The 11726-nt window shown below is 37.1% G+C and overlaps 1 protein-coding gene across 1 annotated transcript in view; it reads left to right on the top strand.

Annotated features, from left to right (window-relative positions):
• Nucleotides 1–8355: 8355 nt before the first annotated feature.
• Nucleotides 8356–11726, top strand: part of LOC114496933 (putative selection and upkeep of intraepithelial T-cells protein 1 homolog) — a 44670-nt gene continuing 41299 nt past the window's right edge. Inside the window, exon 1 of the mRNA XM_036026051.1 lies at nt 8356–8576. The gene's annotated coding sequence lies outside the window, so the exon portion shown is untranslated. The remainder of the gene's footprint in view (nt 8577–11726) is intronic.

Below are 11726 nucleotides of genomic sequence, written 5' to 3'. Positions count from 1 at the left end.
CTCCCTCTTTTCCCCTGTCTCTAAAAATTAATAAATAAAATATTTTCTTTTAAAAAGAAATGATCCAGATTCTTCAATAAATGTTACCGGAAAATAGAATTAAAAAAAAAACAACAACAACAACAGAAGATTAGCTCTATAGTTTCTTTAGTCAAAGGCATATCAACCAATTACAATTTGTACATTTATTTGGATGTCTATTTAAACCGATACACTATTGAACAAAAGTGACAAAACTTTAGCCAAACTCATTGAGAAAAAATATTGAGAACCCAGATAAATAAAATAAAAAATTAAAGAGGAAATTACAACCAACATCACAAAAAGACAAAGAATTATTAAAGAATACTATGAGCAATTATTTACCAACAAGTGGACAACCTAGAAGAAATGGATAAATTTCTGGAAGCATACAACTTTCTAAAACTGAACTGTGATGAATTAGAAAATCTAAACAGACTGATTACCAGCAATGAAATTGAAGCAGTAATAAAAAAACTCCCAATGCCTATGAATAAATTTTACCATGGAGGTAAAATATGAGCACTCAGAAAAGTATAGGACATTGAAGAAAGAAATTGAGGAAGATATAAGTGGAAGCATATGGCATGTTGATAGGTAGGAAGAATTAACATCATTAGAATGTCTGTACTACCCAAAGCAATCTATAGATTCAATGCAATTCTTATTAAAATATTAAAGGCATATTTCACAGACCTAGAACAAATATTCCAAAGATGTATATGGAACCAAAAAGAACTGAATAGTCTCAGCAATTTCTTGAGAAAGAAGAACAAAGTTGGAGGTCTCACAATACCTGATATCAAACTACTACTAGGTCCTTGTAATAAAAAAAACCTGGTACTGACATAAGAACAGACACATAGGTCAATGGAAGAGAACAGAGAGTCCAGAAATCAACCCACACCTTTATAGTCAATTAGTATTGGACAAATGAGGCAAAATCTTACAATGGAGTAAAGACAGTCTCTTCAATAAATGATATTGGTCAGATTGGACTGGTGCATGCAACTAAATGAAACTACACCACATTTATATCATTCACAAGAATAAACTCAAAATGGATAAAAGACTTAGATGTAAGTTGTGAATCAATAAAAATCCTAGAACAAAACACAGGCACTAAAATCTCAGACATCCCTGGGAGCAATATCTTTACTGATATGTCTCCTAAGGCATGAGAAATAAAGGAAAAAGTAAAGAAATGGGACTACAACAAATAAAAAAGCTTATGCATAGCAAAAGAAACCATCAACAAAATAAAAAGGGAATCCACTGTATGAGAGAACATATTTGCCAATGATACATCTGATAAGAGGTTAATTTCCAAAATATATAAAGAACTTATACAACTCAACACCAGGAAAACAAGCAATCCAATTTAAAAAAATTTGCAAAGTACCTGAGTAGATACTTCTTCAAAGAGGACATACTGATGGCCAATAGATAGATTAAAAAAATGTTCAGGGTCACTAATTGCCAGAGAGATGCAAGTTAAAACCCCAATGAGATATCACCTCACACCTGTCAGAATGGCCATCATCAATAAATCAACAAACAACAAGTGCTGGCCAGGATGTGGAGAAAAGGGAACCCTAGTGCACTACTGGTGGGAATGCAGATTGATGCACCCACTGTGGAAACCAGTGTGAAGTTTCCTCAAAAAACATTAAAAATGGAGTTACCTTTTGACTCAGAGATTCCACTTCTTAGAAAATATCTGGCCCTGGCTGGCGTAGTTCAGTGGATTGAGCGCGGGCTGTGAACCGAAGTGTTGCAGGTTCGATTCCCAGTCAGGGCACAATGCCTGGGTTGCAGGCCATGACCCCCAGCAACCGTACATTGATGTTTCTCTCTCTCTCTCTCTTTTTCCCTCCCTTCCCTCTCTAAAAGTAAATAAATAAATAAAATCTTAAAAATATATATATAAAAGAAAATATCCTAAGAATCTCAAAACACCAAGAAAGAATATATGCACCCCTATGTTCCTAGCAGCATTATTTATAATAGCCAAGATCTAGAAACACACAAAATGCCAATCAGTAAAAGAGCAGATCAAAAAGGTGTGGTATATTTACACAAGGGAATACTATGCAGCTGTAAAAAGGAACTCTTACCCTTTGTTGCAGCATGGATGGTCCTGGAGATTATTATGCTAAGTGAAATAAGTCGGAGAAACACACATACCATATGATTTCACTTATATGTGGAATTGAATGAAAAAAATAAACTGATGAACAAAATAAAACCAGAGGCATGGATACATGGAACAGACTGACAGATTTCAGAGGGTAGGGTTATGGGGGCACTGGAAGAGATTAGCCAAAGAATATATATGTATATGTGTATAGCTAATGGACATGGATAACAATGTGGTAAAGGCCAGAAGGGGGAGCAGAGGCAAAGGAGGGGAGAATGGGGGACATCTGTAACAGTGCCAACAATTTTTTAAAAAGAAAAGAAAAAGAGAGAAAACATGAACACGAACAACAGTACGGTGATTGCCAGGGGTGGGGAGTACAGACAGCTATAGGGGGGATAAACAGTGATGGACAGAGACTTGATTTGGGGTGGTGAACACACACTGTAGTGTACAAATTGTGCACCTGAATTCTGTGGAAACCAGTGTGGAGTTTCCGCAAAAAAACATTAAAAATGGAGTTACCTATTATACATGTAATATACATATACATATATAGGTATATAATGTACCTATATATACATATACATATAATGTACCTATTATACATATAATTATTTTGTTTACCAGTGTCACCCCAATAATTTCAATAAAAAGGAAAAAAGAAAAGAAAAAGAAATCAATGACCAAAGGAAAATTGGAAAACTCAAAAAATATGTGGAAATTAAACAGCATATTCCTCAACAACCAATGTGCCAAAGCTAAATATAAGTTTAAAAGTTTCTTGAAACAAATGAAAATAGAAACACAACATACAAAAATGTGTAAGATACAGCAAAATCTGTATTAGGAAGAAAGTTTATAGGGATAAATGCCTACATTAAGAACTATTTCAAATAAACAACTTACCTCATAGAACTAGAATAAATATAAACAGAGCTTAAAGTTAGCTGAAGGAAGGAAATATGAAGTTTAGAGGAGAAGTAAATAAAATAGGGAATAGAAAAACAATGGAAAAAATAGCAAAACTAAAATCAGGTTTTAGGAAAGGCCAACACTATTGTCAAAACTTTAGGTAGGCCGAGAAAGAGGGACGACTCAAATAAATAAAATCAGAAATGAAAGAGGAGACACTACACCTGATGCCACAGACCTATAAAGTATCCTAAGAGAATATTAAGAACATTTATACTCCAAAAAATTGAGTAACCTGGAAGAAATAAATACCTTTCTGAAAATATACAATATACCAAGTCTAAATTAGGCAAGATGTTAATAACTGAGGGAACTAGGGTAGGGTTTTAAGGGGCATTTGTCTATCTATACTTTCCTATTTGTAGGTTCCTAATTAATGGTAGAACAAAAATAAGAATGGGAAGCATTAACCAATCAGAACAAAGAGAAAAAAGGTTAAATAAAAATAAATATAGTATCAGAAATCTGTATGGCCTATGGCCTAACATGCATGTAACTAGAATTCTGAAAGTAGAAGAGACAGAATGGGACAAAATTATTTTTAATTCAGAAACATATTTATAGTTACAGATTTTGGAATCTCATAAACACCTAGCAGAAGAAATATGAAGGAAATCACATCTAGGAACATTATATCAAAATATTTAAATACAAAGGGAATGATGAAAATAGCCAAAGTGGAAAGAACACATTTCAAATGGATAGACTGAAATGATTACTGATTTGTCCTCAGAAATGAAGGATGCCAGAAGACAGAGGAGCAAAATTTCAAAGTGTTAAAGAGAGAAAACCTGTCAACCAATAATTGTATTTTTTCAGATTACTTTGACTTTTGTTAATTATTATCCATTGATATTTATTTATTTATTTTTGGCATAGTTATATCAAATTTAACACATGTACAGACTGTGTAACCACCACTACAGGCAGAATATTGAGAAATTCCATCAATCCCTGAAACACCTTCATTGTCTCCTCACACACCCCCTAACTCCTAGCAACACTGTTTTGTTTTTGAGAAAGCACCTAATGGGATCATGAAGTATGTAGCCTTTGGAGAAAAGCTTCTTTTATTCAATATAAAGCTTTGATGTTCACCCATATTGTTGTGTACCAATAGTGCATTCTTTTTTATTGCTGAGTAGTTTTCCATTGCAAGGACCACATTTGTTTACTTATCTCCCATTGAAGGACATAGGAAAGGGTATCTCATTTCTACAATTTTGATTGATTCCAGCATCATTGAGTATACTTGACAAGTAAAAATGGTATATATTTAAGATGTATAACATGATGTCTTGATATGTACATACATTGTGAAATGATTACCAAAATCAAGCTAATTGACTCCATCACCTCACATAGTTACATTTGTGTGTGTGTGTGTGTGTGAAAATTTCAAGTGTACAACACAGTATTATTAACTATACTCACCATGCTGTACATCAGACCTCCAGAATTTGTTCATCCTGCACATCTGAACCTTTGTACCATTTGATAAGACCTGTTGCCCCCACCCTGTCAGCCCCCAGCAATGCCTCTTCTACTCTTCACTACGATGGGCTTGACTATTTTAGATTTCACATACTCATGAGATCATACAGTATTTGTCTTTCTGTGTCTGGCCTAACTCAGTGCAATGTCCTCCAGGTTTACCCATGTTGTCACAAATTGTAGGATTTTGCTTGTAAGATTGTTCGTATAAATTGCTTGCTACAACTTGGAAAAGTGTTTGACAATATCTATTAAAAGTGAACATATGTATAGCATATGAGCCAGTACTCCATGTCTAGGTATCTACTTAGTGTTTTTGTCCAAAAGACATGTACAAGAACATTCAAAGCAGCATTATTTATGTATATAAATAAATACATGTTTTATATACTAGATATCTGAACACTTTTATTCCACAAGGGAGGAAAAGCTGGACATAGCCAGCATCTTAACACTTTTGCCAGCATCTGAACACTTTCGACAGCATCTGAACACTTTCATTCATAAGGGAACAGTAACTGGGTGTAACCTCTGCCTCTCCCCAAAACAGGTGACTGCCCTCCCCTGCCTGATCACAGAATGGCTTTCTCCAGTCTCCAACTCTGCCTCTAGTCTTTCCCATGTGTAACCACTGTGAAGATCCAGCAGGTGGGTGCAAACTCCTTTTGTGTCTGCATCTCCAAGGGGCCTATACTCTCACAGCAGCCCACACTCAGCTTTTGTCTGCTCTTTAGAAGTTTAGATCAATCTTCATACCAGTCTGTGTTGGGTCATGGTGTCTTCTCTTCTTCCTGTGCTTCACCCAGGTAAGTCAATTCTTGTATCTCTTCTGTTCTTGGAAGTTTCAGGCTGCCTTTTTCCTTGCAAACTCAGGAAGGTTCAAGAAAGAGAAGTTATGATTTTATTGATTATTCAGCTTTTCTTTGCTGTTAGGCTTGGAGCAACACTCTACCTTTATGGATCCTAAGCAGAAGCCAGAAATCTTTAACATTATATTGCATGAAAGGAAATTGTAAATTTTAATGAGGTTTTATTCATCATTCTTTTTCTTCTCTGGTTATTGCCTATGTGACAAATCTAAGAAATAATTGAAGGTCATACAAACTCTCCTGCATTGTTGAGAGCAGAATTCTCCCTCCATCATGTCGAAACTCTTATTCTAAACAGAGAGCCAGAGTGAGAGAGAGAGTGAGAGTGAGAGCAAGTGTTCCCATTATCTTAGGCAACACTTAGATAACAACACATGAAGTCACTTCTCCTTTGCAAGATGAAGCTTGTTCTCCCATACAGTATGGTCCCACACTCAGAACAAGAGAATAAGGTTAATCCCTGAACAGCAGAGCTAGTAGGATTGGGAAGATTCCCAGTACTCCCAACTGAGAAAATTTCATTACTCTGCCTCCCAAATGCTTCCTATCGGAAGCCTTGAAAAATTGTAAGGGCATGTCAGAAATATCCATTAGCTCCAGAGGCATAGTTTTCAACCTGTTTTGCCCAATGCAGTCACCTGGGAGAACTTGACAACTTACCAATGGCATCTACAAAAACAGAACTTGTAGAGAAATAGAATAGAATGGTGGTTACCAATGGCTGCGAGTTCGGGGATCTAGGGAGATGTTGTCTAAGGGTACAAACTTGCAATGGTAGATAAATAAGTTCTGAAGTTCTAGTGCACAGCATAGCTATTATGGTCAACAACACTTTGGTGTAAACTCCAAAGTTTCTAAGAGCCTGTATCTTAATTATTCTCACCACACAAAAAAATAACAATTGTAAACAGATAAAAGTGTTAGCTAGTGCTATGATAGTAGCCATATTGCAATATATAAATGTATCAAATCAACAAATTATATGTCTTAAATGTATACAATGGTATATGTTAATTACATCTCAAATTCTATAAAACAACATCACTATAATGAGGGATACAGAGTTAAAATGAAAAAAGATGAAAACAATAAAGTCTGTAAACTAGTTAACAGTTTAAAAATGTTTATTCATAAATGGAATATCACTCACCCACGAAAAAGAGTGAAGTACTGATACCAACATGGATGAACCCTGAAAACGTTTCTGCTGTGTGAGAGAAGCCAGCCACAAAAGCCACATATTGTATGATCCCATTTATATGAAATGTCCAGAATAGGAAGATCAGCAGTGATGGAGTAGGTCAGTGATTGCCAGGGAATGGAACGAGGGGGAAATTGAAAGCCCAGGTTTCTTTTTGGGGTGATGATTCTACAGCATTGTGAGTATACTAAAATACAGTGACTTGTATACTTGTAAATAGTAAATTTTATGTTATGTGACTTTTTTCTCAATTAAAGGTAGATATGCAAAACCAAAAATAAATAAATAAATAATGCCAATGGCATTCCCCACTCCAAAGCAGTTTTAAAATATTCCCTAGTTGATTCAAATGTGTGATGTGGGAGAGTCTAACATGTCAGAAGTGCAAGGTGGGTGTTTTGGTGAGGCAAAGTAATTCCTGCCCCTTTCCAAAGAGGAGAGCAAAGATAAACCATGAGCTCTAGACCCCAACAACCAAGTGCCTCTTGAACTTAACTTTCTTAGGATTCCGAAAGTACGTTACAACCAATCTGTTTCAGACCAAACTTATTCACAACCACCACATTTTGCCCTCATGTATTGCTCCCCTTACCTTAAGCCATACCTCAAATAATATTGTCTTTACTCATCTAGTCAGTTAAATGCTGAACTCTGGGAGACATCCTGAAAGTCTTCATTTCCCTCAATATCCTCATTCAATCAGTTCTACCTTCCCACTCTATGTCCTAAATAGATGTCAAATCTTCCCAATTATGCATTGTCTGCTCTGCCACCACTTTAACTTCTCATTGTATTTGTCCCTGATTATTGATTTACATATATATATGAATGTTTTTATTTAATGTATACCTGTATGTCCCATATAGCCCATATGCTTTTGTATGCATCAACATAGTCATGTCTGTTTGTAGAGACATATGTGTGCAAATATCATGGATACATGCATTGTACATATACACACCATTACAGTAAGTATGCACGTGCACAAAATACATAAGTATGGATAATTCTTTATAAATATATACATATAATTGTGCACATGTGTACATGCTTATATATGGAGCTATAATTTTAATACTCATGTATGTATATTATCTATATTATATGAGAATTAGGTATGTATATGTGTATATATATACTTAAGTATATGTTACATAATACTTCCTGAAATCCAAATCACAATTTTACCTTTGTTTCTCTGTACAGCTCATCCACCTCATTCTCTGAGCATATGTCCCATTCCGTCAATAGTAAACTACTTGAAGTTTTCTGAATTGAACATTTTCTCTCACAAATGCCTTTCAAGCCCTTGCTCCCTTGGCGTGGAAAACCCGTTTTGCGCCTTCTGCTCCTCTTCTTGAATGGGCTAACTGTTCATTTTATTTCAAGACTCCTCTCAGCCATGATCACCTCGAAGCCTTTTCTGAATGCCTGATCTGAATTTAGCTCCTTTTATTTGTGCCTCCACAGCTCCCTTCCTTTTCTTTCTAAGTGCAGTCCAGCGTTCAAAATAAATGTCTTTACCACAGCGCTCTTACTCAAAACAAGTTACTTAAAATACATAGATCAGGTTGTGCTTCGCTTCCTTTGAGAGCGAGGCACATGTCAGTACTTGTGATGTTAGCTCCGCGGTGCCAGGTGCAGTCCCGGGAGCGGAACAGAGACTCCCACCCACAGGCTGGAGCAGCCAGTCTCCTTGGAATCCTGCTTGGAATCCCAGGATCAGGCTGGCAGAATCAGGTGTCCAGAGGTGGAGGGCAGCAGCCAGAAGGAGCTTTGTTAAATAGTCTGCCTGGTTCTGGCACTGTCAGAACTTCAGGTGACTCACCTGGCATTCATCTTCCAGGGACAACAGTGAGCTGCCTCAGGCTCACCGGTAAGTGAAAAAAAAAAAGATTTAGGATGAGTTCTCTCTTCATAAACAATCATCACTTCTTCCATCGCTTCCTCTTTCCGTACCTTCTGGGACATCTCCTGTCCCTGCATTCCAGGGTCTTAGATACATTTACAGACCAGTGACATGGTATGAGCAGAGAGGTCTCAGTCATCTCTAAGGAAAATCTTTTCTCAAAGTTTCTTTGTGGGTCATTTGCGGCTCACTCTGCAGTATTGTGGCACAGCAAATGTTGGGCTCACTTTCTGGAGTTGCTCTGGTGAGGCATAGGGAAGATGTTATTCTTATGCACACTATTCACCAGTCTCCTGGTGGTGCAGCCAGTCACCATTGCTCGGTATTCTTTGCAACTGGAGTTCCTGTTCTTTGTTGTAGCTGGCTGAGGTTAACAAAACTAGATAAGGAGAAATGCCTCATTGTGGTATATTTATGAAGAGGTTTAAAATATTAAATATCTATAAAATTATTGACTATCAAAATATAACATGAATAAACATTAAAAATATTTTAACTCACTTTCAATAGGCTAGGAGGGTATAGCAAAAGCATTTTAATTTTGCTTAAACTACAAACAAAATTGACAGGAAAAGGGTGAATTAGATATTACTGTTTTTGTAAAAGGAAAATTGCTATGACAATACTGGTTTAAAGACAAGCATCTCTTCTTTTTAAGTTCATTCCTGAAGTTTAATTTTTATTTTTGAATTAAATTAGCATATCAGATGAAAGAGTATGATGAACTAGTTAAGATGATTGTTTTTCCTTTTGGAAAATCTTTTTATTATTGTTGATACTATTACAGATGTCCTTTGTTTCCCCTCTTTTACTGCCTCTGCCCAGCACCCTCCCCCTCTGGCCTTCACCATATTATTGTCCACATCCATGAATATATGCACATATGTTCTTTGGCTAATCTCTTCCAGTCCCCCCACACCTGTCCCTCTGAGTTCTGTCAGTCTGTTCCATGTTCCTATGCCTCTGGTCCTATTTTGTTCATTAGATTCCATGTACAAGTGAGATCACATGGTATGTGTCTTTCTCTGACTGGCTTATTTCACTTAGCATAATATTCTCCACATCCATTCATGCTGTCTCAAAGGGTAAGAGTTCTTTCTTTCCATTGTATAAATGTACCACATCTTTTTTTGTCCACTCATCTACTGATGGACACCTGAGCTGTTTCTAGATCTTGGCTATTGTAAATAATGCTGCTATGAACATAGGGAAGCATATATTCTTTCTGATTGGTATATATATATATCTTCTGTATATCTTGGTATATATCACATCTTCTTTTGTGATAAGACTTACTCGGCTGTCAGGTTGAATGTGATTTGTACTGACTTTTGTAATTCCTTGTTGACATATTTGCTTTTTGTTTAAATATGTTTTTATATTTTGTTACAATATACATAACAAAATTTATTATTTTAACCATTTTAAGTGTATATTTGGTGGCATTACAATCATATGGACGAGCAACCATCAATACCACCCATCTTCAGAACTATTCCATCTTTCCAAACTGAAACTCTGTACCCAAGAAACACCAAGACTGCATTTTTCAGACATGTTTTAAAACTATTATATGTGTATACTGTATGAAATATGTACCTGACCAGGATTTTCATTCCAGCAAGATTAAAATTTGTGCCAAATTTCAAAGGACATTTCCTACTGCAAATTCACTCCTGTTAACCCCTGTTTCTAACCTCCGTGTTAGCTTTCAACCTAATTTCCTTACAAATTCCCTTTGAAGAAGTACAGAGGATGGATGTGGATGGGCTAAAGGAGCAACCTGATACAGTCCACCACCTTCGCCTCTTAGCAAGAGCCACGGTCACAATGTAGTCTTGTCCTTCAGCTTGGTGAGAATTTTGCATCCTTACCAGAGAGGAGCCCAGTCCTATGAGCTCCCATATAATGATATTGTTTTGGCCAGATTTCCTGCATGGGACCCAGACCATCACAGTTAATATTAGTCTTATAAAGTATCTGGGCAAATGGACAAAAGTCATAGTTAATAAACATAAAACATTGCTGTTATAGACCCAGGTGGTCCAAAAGGCCAAACGAGACCATTGTGACTGCCTTCCTGCACTGCTCATTCTGCATTCACCCTCCCTTCCATCAGTGCCTCAGCTACATGTGGTTCTTAACCTGATGGAGTCCTTCAAATTTTTGTTTCTATGGACCTTTGGATTGCTTCAGTTTTGTATTGAACAGGACACCTCTCTGGCCCCTGTATTCATCTCTCCAGCCCTCCAGTGGCCCACTTTCCTGAACTTTTCATTTATTTTGTTAAAGATTGTGCTGACCTGAGAACCAAATTGTCACTGGTTTGATTTCCAATCAGGGTACATGCCTGGATTGCTGGCCAGTAGGGGGTGCATGAGAGGCAACCACACATTGATGTTTCCCAGCTTGGCAATCAATTCACTGAGCCACACCAGCCAAGGCCCACTTTCCTAATCTTGGTTCTGTGGTATAAGAAGCCCCAAAGCAGCCAAGGGATAGTCTTAGCTTCCAATTCTGAGGAGCATCAAATAAAGAGATTATTTACAAACATATGAGTATGATGTAGAGAAACCCTTAGGAGTAGTGCAGTACCCTGGAACTGAAATAGAGGGGTTAGGGTCACACCTAGGACTGAAGGAACAGGGGCAGAAAGCAGTAATTAAAACCTGAGGGCAGTAAGGGCTGCACAGTGAGGCTTTGTGTGTGTGTGTGTGTGTGTGTGTGTGTGTAAAAATGATGATTTTTAGTCAGACATGCAGCTCACCACAGCAACCCAGAAAGAAAGAAAGCTGAGACAACAAACAATCCTGCCTCACTCTCTTCCATTCCTGCAACCTCCTGCTTGTTATTGATTCTTACTTAACCCACCCAGCACCCAGAACCCAGATGGAAGAGAGTCAATTGTTCTAATCCTTATAGGTCAGCTCTCTGGGAAACAGAGCCGGGAGGAGCAGAATGCAGGTTGGAACAGCAAAAGCCAACAGGAGATGTCTAGAGCAGCTAGTGTGTGTTAGACACACTGCAGAATTCCATGACATACTTTGGGATGAGAAGATATACTTCCATTATGCAAACACTTAAAGACCTAATGGTGAAGTCATGTACACATGACCT

Source organism: Phyllostomus discolor, chromosome 5, assembly GCF_004126475.2.
Source record: "Phyllostomus discolor isolate MPI-MPIP mPhyDis1 chromosome 5, mPhyDis1.pri.v3, whole genome shotgun sequence".
NCBI classification, from domain to species: domain Eukaryota; kingdom Metazoa; phylum Chordata; class Mammalia; order Chiroptera; family Phyllostomidae; genus Phyllostomus; species Phyllostomus discolor.
Note: the sequence above shows the minus strand (reverse complement) of the source record. Positions and strands in the feature narration are given on the sequence as shown.